Source organism: Hyperolius riggenbachi, chromosome 2 (genome assembly GCF_040937935.1).
Source record: "Hyperolius riggenbachi isolate aHypRig1 chromosome 2, aHypRig1.pri, whole genome shotgun sequence".
Lineage (NCBI taxonomy): Eukaryota > Metazoa > Chordata > Amphibia > Anura > Hyperoliidae > Hyperolius > Hyperolius riggenbachi.
In genome coordinates this window covers 284,498,166-284,513,493 of record NC_090647.1, presented here as the reverse complement: position 1 = coordinate 284,513,493, position 15,328 = coordinate 284,498,166, and the positions used below count along the sequence as shown (strand labels likewise).

Genomic DNA, 15,328 nt, shown 5'->3' with positions numbered 1-15,328 from the left:
TGGAAGAATGAAGGCGGGGTGGAGCTCCATCTACCAACCAGAAACATGCGCATCAGCGAGAGCGATCTCCTGCAAAACAGGCGTGGCCGCAGCCCCAGGACCGCCTGTCGGCGTGACGCGGTCGGTAGTTAAAGCAGGGCTGAGGAGTCGGAGTTGGAGTCGAAGTCGAGGAGTCGGGGCAATTTTGGGCACCAGGAGTCGTTGATTTCATAAACTGAGGAGTCGGATGATTTTTGTACAAAATCCACAGCCCTGTTAAGTATTAGACTAAGGAGTTGGAGTCGAGGAGTCGGAGTCTGAGCCATTTTGGGTACCCGGAGTCGGAGTCATGATTTCATAAACTGAGGAGTCGGAGTCTGAAGATTTTTGTACCGCCTCCACAGCCCTGAGTTAAAGAGTACCCGAACCGAAGCTCAGGTACAAAATTAGATACTTACAGAAAGAGGGAAGCCTTAGGACCTATTGAGGCTTCCCTCCCTACTCTGATGTCTCCTGTCGCTGTTCAAGGCCCCCCAGAAGATTAGTGACAATACTTTGTTGCTAATATCGGAGCTATTCTTCCTCCAGGGCAGCTGCGCAATAGCTGCTCGATCCTGCCCGCGCATGTGTATTAGGCCGGAGCCATGGGCTCCATGGTACTGCTCATGCACACCCACGCTTCAAGAAAAGGAGCAGTGTGGCTCCGATGTGCAGGGGGCTGCGCTCAGCAATAAAGGGGGGGGGGGATGGGGGAGCTCTGATTTGTATCCCGAGCTTTAGTTACGGATAACTTTAAAGCCAAACTAAACTCGGCACTGTATATAGCAAATTCTGAAAGCGATTATATTGATTACAAAAGGAGGAAATTGGCAGCGCTCACAAATGGAGGCTGCACCCGAATGGACCAGCTGCATAGATGTGCAGAGCCCAAAACACAGGCAGATTACACAACTTGCATTCAAGACAGATGCAGCAAATGGAGTATGTTAGTTTCCAGAAACAGTTTGCGCGCAGATTGTTCCGCACTAGACTCTTCCATGACATTGACGTGCCCTCGCGGAAGAGACCTAACCACTAGCTAACAATTAATACCGAGTTAAAACCTGGGGCTGCTGGCCACAAATGGTCTACACATTTTCTAAAGAACAGCAAAAAAATATATTGATTAGTTTACATTGTAAGTATTACTTATGGAAATCAACTTTCCAAAGTTAAAGGAGCACGGTCATGAAAATCTTAAAATATATTTAAAACACATACAAATAAGCATGCATCTTCAAGAGTAAAATGAGCCATAAATGACTTTTCTCTTATGTTGCTGTCACTTACAGTAGGTAGTAGAAATCTGACATTACCGACAGGTTTTGGGCTAGTCCATCTCTCCATAGTGGATTCTCAGCATGACCTTTACTCTTTATACAGAAACTCCCTGAAAGATTTATATAAATGATGCTGGACAGCCTCCCTGCTCGCTGTACACCATTTTGGCAGCTGGACTGAGCAACTGCCATTCACCAAGTGCTTTTGAAAATAAAGTAAACCATGAGAATCCCTGTGAGGAGATGGGCTAGTCCAAAACCTGTTAGTTCTGTCAGATTTCGACTACTTACTGTAAGTGAGAGTAACATAGAAGAAAAGTAATTAATGGCTCATTTTACTCTGAAACATACTCATCTCTATATGTTAACATATATTTTAAATTTTAAGATTTTCATGACAGTGGTCCTTTAAAGATACTTTGTGCAGTTATTTATAAAGGGTTAAGAGGTCTACAAACGTATTTCCTGTTAGAGATAAGGTCTTACATCTACTTCCTGTAAACATCAAAGTCCCACTTCCTCATTTAGACCCATCATTTGTATGGTTATGCTAGAAATCCTGGAAATATTGCGATGCATCTATTTTTTGTTTCTACTTTGCGTGTCATATGGCAGCACCAGACTGATCCACCCAGTAGTGAAATCCAGAGGGCAGAAAGCCCTGTCTAGCGCTTGTCCCATGAAAGATACTAGTCGAGAACTTTGCTTCCTTAAGGCTACTTTCCCACCAAGACGTTGCGTTTTAGGAGACGTTATGGTCGCATAACGTGCCCCTAACGCAACGCATGGTGGTGTTGAAGTTGGACGTCAGATTGAGCTGCGTTATGCAGCTCTCAAAGCAGCCGCTCCAGGTTAGTGATAGGAAGTACAGATCTTTTTAAGGATTTGGATCATTTGAATCGGATAATTGAAAAGATCTGGATCTTTAAACCAAATCATTTGAATCATTTTACTAGGGAAGCAGACTGGGTGAAATGACTAGCAGTACAGGACTTTCCCTGCACTGTACATTCTGTATGTTCCTGTTTCTTCCAGACAGACATCCACTGTGAACCGAATCTTTCATTGTAATGATCCGGATGATTCGACTCACAAAAAAGATCCGGCTCAAACGAACGATTAGTTCATGATCCGGAACAACACTACAGTCCCACCACGAGTCACCAGAGTGCAGTGAATATTAATTAGCCGTGGGGGGTGGGGGGGGGGGGGGGGAGGAGGAGAGACCTCGTCCTCCAACATTACTGAGCATGTGCAAACAGTCTAACGTGGCTTAGCTGAATATAACGTACAGCATGCAGCACTTTGTTTAAACGTGCTGCGTTACTACGTAACGCAACATGTGCACTGTGAACAGCCCATTGATTTTACAGTGCTGTGAGTTAGGCTGCGTTACTGGCTGCTGTAACATGGGACTTTAACGTCCCACTGTGAAACCAGCCTAAACCTATATTCTTTTATCTTCCTTATCTTTATCCTTATGATTCGATTTTACCTTGTTTGGTTTTGGGTTAGGTTTCAAGTACATGGATGCTGTACCTCTCCTGTATGGTTTAAATTTTAAAATTTTATGCATATAGAAACAGATAGCGTGCATCTTCCGTCTTAAGCATGTAGATTTATTGCCAGTGTTATACATCAACATTGTATTCTGTGCATGGCGTATTCATAACTGCATACAAGATCTGCATAATATTGCACATATATAGTACCTTGCGGCTCCTTGTGTGGGCCTGTCAGTGTAGGAGGTGGGAGTGAGGGACTGATGTGGGCCTAGCGACGGCCGTTTCGCGTCCTCCTGGACGCTTGGTCACGCCGTGTTCCACTGCGTTAAATTTTAAAATGACACAATAACCGCACCATGTAAAAATGTTAAAGCGTGTGGTTACAAATGCTTCCATTCAGTTGTATTATTTTGCAACCAAAAGCTGCTTACTCCAGGTAGGTTGGCTGTGACACGCGTTAAAACACACCACTTTGCAGTCCAGGAGAAATAGGCTTTAAAGAGACTCCGTAACAAAAATTGCATCCTGTTTTTTTATCATCCTACAAGTTCCAAAAGCTATTCTAATGTGTTCTAGCTTACTGCAGCACTTTCTACTATCACAGTCTCTGCAATAAATCAATGTATCTTTCCCCTGTCAGACTTGTCAGCCTGTGTCTGGAAGGCTGCCAAGTTCTTCAGTGTTGTGGTTCTGCTATGAACTCCCCCTTCCAGGCCCCTCTATGCACACTGCTTGTGTATTATTTAGATTAGAGCAGCTTCTCTCTTCTCTTTTACAAGCTGGATAAATCGTCCTCTGAGCTGGCTGGGCTTTCACATACTGAAGAATTACAGACAAGGGCAAAGCTGTTTGCAGGAAGAAACGAGCAGCCTGAAACTTCAGTGCATGGGGGAAAGAAACACACAAATGATCTCTTGAGATTCAAAAGGAAGGCTGTATACAGCCTGCCAGCCTGCTTATGTATGGATGTATTTTCTATGTGTGGACATACTGTACATCAACCTACTTCCTGTTTTGGTGGCCATTTTGTTTGTTTATAAACAAACTTTTTAAAACTGTTTTTAACCACTTTTAATGCGGCAAGGAGCGGTGAAATTGTGTCAGAGGGTAATAGGAGATGTCCCCTAACGCACTGGTATGTTTACTTTTGTGCGATTTTAACAATACAGATTCTCTTTAAGCCCTATACACACGCTCAACAGCGGTCTTTTATGCAGCACAATTATCAAACGACGTTTATTGTGAAACAAGTTGAAACAACCAAAAAAAGTTGCTTGCTATTGTTCACTCAACTGATAAGACTGATAAGACGTCAATCCAACTGTTGGATATACGTCTTATCAGTTGTTTGAACAATAGCAATCTACTTTTTTTGGTTGTTTCAACTTGTTTCACAACAAACGTTGTTTGATAATTGTGCTGCATAAAAGACCGCTGTTGAGTTTGTATATGGGGCTTTAGTGTCTCTCAGATGACACTTGACACTAGAGAGATGGGAGACACAGCAAGGAGTACCTATGATTGCTGCAGGTATAGAAGGGAGGATATCTCAGGACAGGAGCAGCAGACAAAAAAACTAAATGGCAGGTATGTATTCCTGGCTCAAAGGAGAACATAGATAGATTTATTAATTTTTAACCTCCCTGCCGTTATAAAAAAATGCTGCGCACGGCAGGGAGGGTGTTTTTTCGCATTATTTTTTTTTTTGTAGCATGTAGCTAGCCTAGCGCTAGCTACATGCTTCCCCCCTCCCTGCGGCGTCCCCCCGAATGCGCCGATCGCCGCCGGCGCATATACCCATCCGGAAATCCCGTTCTGAACGGGATTTCCAGGAGGGCTTCCCCCGTCGCCATGGCGACGGGCGCGATGACGTCACCGACGTCATCGACGTCGTGACGTCAGAGGGAGTCCCGAACCACCCCTCGACGCTGCCTGGCACTGATTGGCCAGGCAGCGCACGGGTCTTGGGGGGGGGGGACACCCTCTGTCGCGGCGGGTTGCGGCGAATCGGCGGGGAGCGGCGGCGATCGTAAGTTACACGCAGCTAGCAAAGTGCTAGCTGCGTGTAACAAAAAAAAAATTATGCAAATCGGCCCAGCAGGGCCTGAGGAATCCTCCGCGGCAGGTTACCCCGAGCTGAGCTCGGGATAACCGGCAGGGAGGTTAAATGAAAAAAGGAAGGCCACTGTTCAGGTTCAGTTTAGAGGCCATTACAAAGCTGTGAACATTGTACAATTCATTCTATTTCAAAATAATCTGATTGGAACTTGGCTGGAAATCATCTTTTTATTGTTAACCAAAACTGTTGTTGGTGATCCTCTCAGCTGCACCTGCTGCTTCTTATGCCATCTATGCATAGGCGTAAACCATCACTTTACCTAATTGAGTAAAGCCCCGGATGCCCATTAGTGTGCCTGCCATCTGGTTATTCCCATTGCATCACAATTTGTGTACAACTAGGAAGTCTTGTGGCTGCATGCAGTTTTGGAAGGATCTCTGAGCAGCTAGCTAGGAGAGAAATTTATGTCACAGACACACTAGAGATGGTCACTGAAATGCTGATCATTCCAGCTTGCACAGGACAGAAGGAAAACAGAGAAATGCACCCTGTTATGTATTTAGAGAGTTTAGCATGTTTAATTCCCCCTCGTGTGTCTAATCACAAGCTGTAATTTGAGCTCTCCCCTGTGTCACATGACTGCCACAGCAGAGATGGCAGATAAGCCAATTTGAAAGCACAGGCTGTTAATAGGTCTGCTTCCATGAATCAGGAAGTAGAAACAGTGCAGATTTATTTTAGGATTTGTATGAGCTGTAACAAAGAAATTTTTTTTTTTTGCTTAAAGAGACTAACAAAATTTTCAGCCTTATTTCTTCTATCCCAGTGGTCCTCAAACTAAGGCCTGCGGGCCGAATGCGGCCCCCTGAGGCTTTTTTGCCGGCCCCCCACACACTAAGGCTATCATTCATAAAGCATTTCCGCATGCGAAAATGCTTAATACCGGTGACTTTACCGAACACTCAGCAAAATCCCCATTCATAAAGGCTCTTTCCGCATGAAAAGCTGACAGAGCGATACATTTCCGCCTTGTGCGGAGTTTTTCTAGATTAATCTAGAAAAAGTAACAAACACATCCATTCATAAAGATTAGAGCAAGCGGTATGCGGAAGGAAAATACCGCTGGCTCAACAGTAGCGATAGGCGGGCGGATTACTTGTGAATGAATGGGACGGACCTCCCAAGCAGCATCAGACAGAGGAGCGCACGGAGGGAATCGGGCAGCTTTTATGTTTCCGCATGTCTTCCGCCACGCTACCGCCAGCTTTCTCCAGAAAACCTCTGCACTTGTATCGCAACAGGCAAGTTTTTTATGAATGACCACCCTGAAGTCTTAAGTACCGATTGCGCAGAAGAACGGTGTTTTCCCGCACTACCGACTGCACCTTTATGAATGATAGCAAAAATGTATAACTTATAGATCTGGTCAGCTACATTTTTGAATATTGTTGGTCCGCATATACAATAGCAGTGCTGCCACCACCCATCCACATAGAAGCTAGAAAGCAGTAATTCGCTGGTTTCCAATCAAATTCCCCATCAGGTGACACTGCTGTCCAATTGGACTGCAGGTTGTCACCTGGGTATACTTCACTGTCTGGCCCGCAAAGACATCATTTTATGTATACTCCGGCCCCCTAGCAGTCTGAAGTATGTTGACCCGGCCCTCGACCCAAAATGTTTGGGGACCCCTGTTCTATCCTATAAGTTCCTATACCTGTTCTAATGTGGTCTGTCTTACTGCAGCCTTTCCTAGTTGCACAGTGGCTGTATTATCTCCGTTATATTATCTAATCTTTTTTCCTCTGACGGCTTTGTCGGGCTCAGGCACTCAGGCTGGAATGAGCAGGTCTGCTTGTGATAGGATAGAAGCTCTACACACCCTCTCCAGGCCCCCTGCAGGCTCTGTGTGAGTCACAGACTGAGCTCCTCTCAGCCTATCACATTCTGGTTAGCAGCCATGTCTTGTTTATAAACACTGCCTAAAACTGGCAATTACAAGCCAGGATTGCAGCAGGGAGTGCAGAAACAGCACAGAGGGGCCCAGGAGAACATAATGAATAGAACGGTATGCTTTTTATTGTAAGAATTTTAGAGTACAGATTCTCTTTAAAGGTTATTTTGCTGTTGTGTATCTTTTAGAGCAGAGAGGACGTTCTGAGTTCAGGTCCACTTTACCATACTTTGCAGCAGAGTGAGGAGGGGCAATTATCACTTGACTATTGCAGCAACAGTCAAGTTTCCAAACGCATAACAGCTAACTCTTGAACTAGAAATTTACAATGCTTGTGTGCCAGGCAGAGTCTCAGTTGTGTGAGCATTGAGTAAATAAAGGGTCTCATCTGGTTTTAATATATCACCTAACAACTACTCAAAGCCCTGTTTGGGTGTTTTGCTTCAATGAAGGCATCATATGACATGTATTTAGGTTTCCTATAAAATCCATGTATCCCCTTTGATGTTGCATGTGTATAGCTGTCTTGTAAGCATAAAGCATACTGGATTCAGTCTGCCGAAGGCTCAAAAGCCGAAAGCTTGCTCTTATTTATCTCTAAGTTAGCCAATAAATGGTATCAACCCACTTCAAAACTTCTTGCATACAGGTAGTCCTCGGTTAACGAACGAGATAGGGACTGTCGGTTCGTTCTTAACCTGAACCCGTCCTTAAGTCGGGACAGCCACCTCTGCCCCCATTCTGTAAGCAGAGTAGGCGCAGCGGAAGGCTGATAGGGGACATGTCACCTGTTCCACGGTGGTAGAAGGTCTCAGCGTGCTGCACGGAAGCTGCGCGGCCCGTCCTCTATCTTCGTTCACTGTCCCCCCGGCGGCTTCTCATGCGTCACATAATGACGCATCCGGAGGCGCCGCCACTAGGGTGATTTTCCTGATTGCGTCATGCGACGCATGTGAAGCCACTGGAGGGGGCAGTGAACGAAGAGAGAAGACGGGCCGTGCAGCTTCCGGGCAGCACGTTGGGACCTTCTACCACCGCGGAACAGGTGAGATGTACCTCATCTGCCTTCCGCTGCACCTACTCTGCTTTAAAACCAGCAGCAGAAGAGGTAGTCCCCGGTTGCGGCAGGTCGGCGACCGTTCGTAAGCTGGGATTTCGTAAACCGGGGACTACCTGTATATAGAGAATATATTCATAGGACTGTCATTTTAAAGACATCCTTTACATTATTGCAACTTTGCTATACACAGGGCTGGCCTATTTTGAATTTTGTTTAGTTTTGTATGGTATTAGGAGTATTCACATAGATTAACACATGTTGAAAGCGCACAATGCATAAATATCCGGCCCCTTTTATACTTAGTGCGTTGCATCGCTTCTACCTAATGCACCACATTGCAATGGTCATTAACCACTAGCCGCTAGCAGCAGTATATCTACGCCCCGCAGGAAGACTGTTCCCGGCCTAGAGGCGTAGATATTGGTTTATTGCCGCTGTTGGGGTTCTCGATGCTAATTGTTAGAGGGGGGGGGGGGATCAATGTATGGGAATGCAATCCCCATTCATTGATGCAAGTTCCTGTGTCAATGGTCGCCGCCATCAATGAGATGCCTGCGGTCATTGTAACTAAGGAAGTAAAGGTCCAGGCATTACTTCCTGTTCGCATACTAATGGTGTGCAAAGGAAAGTAATGCGCGAGGACATCTAGTGGCCAAATAGTAAAATTACACCTACATACATTTTTTTTTTCTTTTTAAAAAGACCCACACTTACATTTAAAGATTAACCCCTTACCTCCCACACACCAAAAAAAACGAAAAAAAATTACCTTAGGGACTGAACTTTTTTTTAATATATATGTCAAGAGGGTATATTACTGTTATTTTTTGCAAATCTGAACACGAAACTGAAAAAAATGAACCTTTATTTCCAAATAAAATATTGGCGCTATACATTGTACTAGGGACATAATTTCAACAAGGTAAAAACTGGGAGAAATGGGCAAATAAAATATATGAGTATCACTCATGAGATCACTCATCCCTAAAGTGACTTCAGTTAAAGTGACACTGAAGGGGAAAAAAACCTCATGATATAATGAATTGGTTGTGTAATACGGATAATTAATAGAACATTAGTAGTAAAGAAAATAGTGTCATTTTTATTTTCAGGTTTATAGTTTGTTTGTTTTTGTTTCTTTTATATAATATTGCATAATTCTCTAATAATTACAGTTTCCACAATACACTCAGTATTTTAAATGATTTCACAGAGCAGGCTAGTGATCTTTTGAACTTTTCTCTGCAGAAAAACTATAAACAAAGAAGAAACAATGAGAGACAGTTGAGATAAGTGCTTCAAAAGACTTTATAAAGTCACACAGCTCAAAGAAGCTCTTCTGCATAGATAACAACTGAAGTTTCTTAACCCCCTTGGCGTTTTGATTCTTTCCAGATTTTAGGGTCTAAAAGCGGTGCAATTTTTTTGCACCCTTTCAGACCTTAAAACCTGGGAAAAAAAAATCATGCCGCCAGCGAGATCTGCAGCAGTTCAATGACTCACCTCCCTGGCTCCAGCGCTGCAGTTTTACCTCCAGCCTCCGGGTGGCGCTGCAACTCTAAAGTGAGATTGCCGACTCTTGTCATGACGACAGCTGGCGATCTCACCCGGAGGAAGCAGAGCCTCAGAGGAGCGAAAGAAGAATGACTGCCAACGTCGGGATCCCCTGACAAGTATGCAATAATGCCCGCTGCACACATTGCTCTGCACACAGCCTCTAGTGGCTACACCGAGTAGAAGTCGGGATTACCGCTCTGAGTTGCGGTTTTACAGCCCGACCCTAGCTCGGGATTACCGCCAAAGAGGTTAACTCTTCCTGTACTGGAAACAATAGGAGATTCATATCTGTGCTAATGTTTTATTTCTTAGCAGTACTACACATAAAATTCCTTATATCATAAATTCATTTTCAAGTCAGATTCCCTTTAACTGGTTAATCTGGACTAGTGGAAAGACAACATTAAATTTCAAGGCACCATGTTTTAAATGTTAGGGTTTTTCAGGATAGTAGCCCTAAGGAATAAGCAGGTAAATGTGTCTAACAATAAGTAGGACAGACAGCAGAATCCTAAGTTAAGAAAGCAAAGGCATTTCCTGCACTAACAGGTGCAATTTAAAAATTGATTCAAGAGAAAAAAAAAGGCAACATTGATGTTTTGAGCTTAGGAGAAATAGTTATTAAAAGTTAGTGGCGTAAATAAGCCATAATAAGTTATGCATGAGACTGTAGCCAAATATGATGCATATTCTCCTAATTTAGCAGCCATTAGGGGCACAGCCCCCTGAAAAGGAAAAGAAAACGTGCAGCACAACTGGGCCCCGCCAATCACAGCAGAGCTCCAGCACTGACAGTTGCAGTGATAGGTTCTGTCACCAGCACCAATGCAGGAAAGCACAAGTTATGCGTAAATCTTACCACACCCGTAAATGAAGGATGACAGCGAGAAAGTAAAGAGCCAGGCAGGCTGTAAGGACATAAGAGAGCGTGCCTCCCGCACGCAGCGCCGCTCTGCTCAGCACTGAGCACTCACCGCTTCTGTCCCGTGGGAGCGCGCCTTGTGTCACACCGCATCGGGAACGCGCACAGCCATCCACACTGGGTGGAAGTGACGTCAAACTCAGGTGACTAATTCACGTGACCTTCTTAATGGGTGGGCGGGAAATATGGTTAGTACAGACAATACTAGTGCTGGTGTGAAAGAAGGATTCTTAATTATTTATTATTAATGCGGTTGTCATGTAAGGAGCGCTGGCATTATTTTTTTTTTTTTAGTATGCATATAGCGCCAACATCTTCCGCAACATTGCACAGAGTATATTGTTTTGTCCCTCGGAGGGCAATCTGATCCCTACCATAGTCATATTATACCTCCCAACATTTGGTTCTCCAGTACCTTAAAAAAAGCGAAAAATTAACTCCTACCTGGGGCTTCTATCGCCACCCTGCAGCTGTAATGTCCCACGCCATCGTCCGATGTGCCCTTCCCTGCCGCCGGCCCCGGGCTAATTATTCGTCCAACTAGACGAATATAACTGCGGCTGTAGCCGCACGCGTGCTCGCTCCCGTGTGCGTCAGCAGGAGCTTACTGCGCAGGTGCAGTACACAAAATCTTACTGCGCCATGGCAGTAAGCTCCCGCTGACACGCACAGCCGCGCAGCAGCAGTTCTATTCGTCTAGTTAGACGAATAATTAGCCCGGGGGCCGGCGGCGGGGAACGGCGCATCGGAGGACGGCGCGAGACATTACAGCTGCAGGGGGCTGATAGAAGCCCCAGGTAAGTGTCAGTTTTAGCTTTTTTTTTAAGCGGATCTGAGGTGAAAAACTAACTATAATAAGTAACTTGTCTATATACCTTATCTAAAGTTTGGATAGTTTACACACCATATCTAGCTGCAAACAGCTTCAACAGTTTATGATTATGTATTTATGTGATACAATGAGGGCAGCCATGTTCTGTTTGTCACAGGCTGAGGGCTGGAGATGCTATCAGTTTGCCTGTGTGTAAATTCAGTCCCTCTCCTCCTCCCTCTTCCCCTCTGCCTCTGAAATCTCTGGCTAGTAACCTCCTCCTTCCCCTTCCCAGACTGAGCTCCCATAAGCCCTTGCTACAGTGCCAAGGCACTGTGAAAAAGCTGTGGGCGAGGCATGTTTAGTTTATAGGGAATTAGAGTAGTAAGACAAAACAAAAAAAGTATTTGGTTTGAGGAATGCTCTATAAACTATATGAAAGGAACACGATTATGCAATGAGTAAAAGTCTATCTTGGATCCACTTTAAGGTACCGGAGAACCCCTTTAAGCCATGCCTCTGCCACACCCCCAGAACACCCCTAGTCACAGATGGGTTTTCGAGTATTAAACTACTCAAATTCGAAATTAAAATGAGGCTTGATTGCCTCAGCTGTGACCACAGGAGACTGGGGGGGGGGGGGGGGGGGTTACTTAGCCAGAAGTCCGTCGGCTTCTATGCGTCTCAATCCACTCGGACGCGTTGCATGACTCACTACCGCACTTCCTCCTTCTGGCTTGAAGGAGGAAGTGTGGTAGTGAGTCAGGGAACGCGTCCCATAGGTCACGTGCGAGTGGATTGAGACGCATAGAAGCCGACGGACTTCTGGGTAAATAACCCCCCGTCTCCCGTGGTTACACCGGAGACAATCAAGCCTCATTTTAATTTCAAATTCAAGTAGTTTAATACTCAAAAGCCCATCCCTGCCACTAGTCATGCATACCATCAAGATTTTATAAGAAGAATATGTTGTTTTATAATACAGACCATACTAGTCCTTTTTAACCTGGTTTATTTCCCTTCATAATAACACATGGAAATAATACCATATTTTTTGGACTATAAGACGCTCCTGACCATAAGATGCACCTAGGTTTAGAGAACAAAAACCAGGGGGAATTTTTTTTTAATACCTGGTGCATCCATGGTGAAGGGGCATCTTGTGGATTATTCCCCTTGTACCTCATGCCCTTTAGTACTTCATGTCTCCCTGTGTCCTCGTCTGTCCCTCTTGTGTCTGCCTCTGTCCTCCTTGTTTCCTCCTCTATGCCTCTTTGTGTCTCCCTTGTGTCCCCCTGTGTCCTCCTCTGCATGGGCACAGTGCAGGGAGTACCTGACATTGCGGCGAGTTGGAGGGTCGTATTGGCAGGCGTTCACAAGTCAGGAACTCTGCATTTGGACTATAAGGCACAGTGACTTTTTCCCCACTTTTGTGGGAGAAAAATTGAATCGTATAGTCCAAAGAAAACAGTATACAATTTTAAAGGATTGGTATAAACTTTAGTCAATTTAACATATTTTTAAGTAGAAAAATACCTATATTTACATAGGTCTGTACATTAGTCCTTAAAGAGGGACAAGTGAGGAAGAAAGAGGGACAGTGGGACATGGCTCCCAAAGATGGAGCTATGGTCATATGTCTATATTGTGTAGTGTATGTACTGCATGTAGTCGAGTGTGTAGCTCACAACGGTCCCTCTTTTGGGGGACAGTCCCTCTTTGGGAGCCATGTCCCTCTGTCTTCCTCATTTGTACCTCTTTCAGGACTGATGTACAGATCTATGTAAATATATGTATTTTATCTACTGAACAATGTGTTTAATTAACGCTAAACCTTATTCCCATCCTTTAAAATGGTTATATTTCTTATTTTCATATGTCAATATAAAGGAAAATGAACCAGGATAGAAAGGACCAGTGAAGTTTGAATCATAAAACATTTTTTCTTATGAAGTTGACTTTTATGGGCCAGTCTTATCGCCTTGCCTTTTTTCTTTCCTATCCCCAATGTAGCTGTTTCTGGGCAGCAAATCTGTGATGGTGGGCTCAAGCTACTTAATTACACGTGGAGAGATTCTGTCTGAATAATAATAATAAAAAAAACTATATACTGTATATACACACAGCAGAGTCCCCATTATCCAGAATGTAAGTAACCGGTCGTCTCAACTAACCGGCATGCCTGTAGGATTACTGGTACCTCTTTTGAGGGGCTTTCTGAGGGGGCTGGCAGGCATTAAAATACTTGCCTAGCCTCCAGCGATGTCTTGCAGTCCCCCTGTACCTTGTAGTAGGCTCCTAGTTGGCTTGCGGCATCTGTGTATGGAAGCCGGCATGTCACCTGACCTGATGCAGGTCAGCTGACACTCAGGCTTCTGTGCACAGGGGAATCCGGAAAGCCTCTAGGAGCCCGCAAAGAAGTAAAGAGAGACTGCCAGACATCGCTGGAGCCTCGGTAAGTATCTCGGGGGGGGGGGGGGGGGGTAGCAGGGGCTGGGGGGGTTTGTGCTGTTTCAGCTGGTTGCTCAAGCAACCAGCAAGCACGTGTATCCTGCATCAGGCAATCCCCACTGGTGCTGGGGACTGTGCTGTATATTTATTTATTTATTTATTTGGGGGGGGGGTTAGGTTACAATGGTTAAAGTAAAACCGGTAAGGAGAGGTTAGGTAAAAGTGACTTCACTTAGTAGAGGCAATCCAGAGGCTTCCAGAATCATCCTCAAGCCCACCGTTCCTGCTTGTGCCCTCTAAATATATCCCACAAGTGCTTGTCATATTTCTTCTTGTGGCGGCACTCCTGCCCATACAGGGGCTGATGTACTGCACATGAGCGAGTACCATCAACAACAGTGCTGTTTTTATGGACAGGCACTCCAGGCCTTTGCATAGAGCGCCTTCTTAAAGTGACAATGAAGCGAAAATAAAATTGTGATATAATGAATTGATTTTGTAGTACGGATAAGTAATAGAACATTAGTAGCAAAGAAAATAGTCTATTTTTATTTTCAGATATATATTTTTATAACATTGCACCATTCTCTAATATTTGCAGTTTACATACTACACACAGCATTTTAAGTGATGAAACAAAGCAGCCTAATGATTCTTTGAATTTCTGCAGAAAAACCTTAACCTCCCTTGTGGTAACCCCCGAGCTAAGCTTGGGCTAGCCAATGGGAGCTCAATGCAAAGCAATGGAACGCAGCGGGCATTCACCTCCCGGGGGATCCAGATGCAGGCAGCCATTCTACTTCCTCTCCACAGAGGCTCTGAATCACACAGTGATCTCGCTAGAGGTACAGCACCCCCAGAGGACAGAGGGGAAATTGCAGTGTTGGGAGTCCAGGGAGGTGAGTGAGTGCTACTGCTGGCTTTCTGGCAGCATGATTTTTTTCCTGGTTTTAGGGATTGTAGAGAACCTAAAATCCGGAAATAATCATACCGCCAGGGAGATTAAACAAACAAGATACAGTGAGACAGTTTAGATAAGTGCTTCAAAAGACAAGGCTGTCTGCGACCAAAGTTTGGTCGCCGAGCTCAGAGAAGCTCTTTTGCATAGAACTGAAGTTTCTGGAAACAATATTACTCATATCTGTGCTACTAATTTTGTATTTCTTAGCAGTAATAGTACACATACAAATCATTTTATCATGAGTTTATTTTCTCTTCAGATTCCTTTTAAAGTAAGGGTGTGCTGAAGCATCTTCCCATGCCAATCCCACTAAAGCAAACCAGAGACAACAAATGTTAAAGATTTTATACTTACCTGGGGCTTCCTCCAGCCCCATAAGCACCACTGAGTCCCTCACCGTCCTCCCGAGCGCCTCCATTCTCCAGCAAACAGGCGCGCCAGTTAGGCTCTTCTGCGGAGGAACTTGGGAGGACAACAAGGGATTCAGTGATGCTTACGGGGCTGGAAGAAGGCCCAGGTTAGTATCAAATCTTTTACATCAGTAGTGTCAGGTACACTTTAAGTCATGAGAGACAGGCTCAGCATACCATACGGTCTGTACTGTTCCTCCTACCGATAAACCCTCCCTCCCTGTTGCAGTTACCCAATCATGCAGCAGGGGGGAGGAGATTTAGATTAGAAAGCAGCAGGAGTATGTGACACCCCCAATTCCAACTTTGCTCTTCATCATCATGGGAGGAGAGAAGCAGG

General features: G+C 44.7%; 1 protein-coding gene across 3 annotated transcripts in view; it reads right to left on the bottom strand.

The window, feature by feature from the left end:
- The window catches only part of TMEM39B (transmembrane protein 39B), a 38,263-nt gene extending 27,785 nt beyond the window's left edge, over window positions 1-10,478 (bottom strand). Inside the window, exon 1 of one of the 3 annotated variants that reach the window (XM_068268881.1) lies at window positions 10,408-10,478. The gene's annotated coding sequence lies outside the window, so the exon portion shown is untranslated. The other 2 variants (XM_068268880.1, XM_068268882.1) reach the window with 2 other exon arrangements.
- Window positions 10,479-15,328: the final 4,850 nt, after the last annotated feature.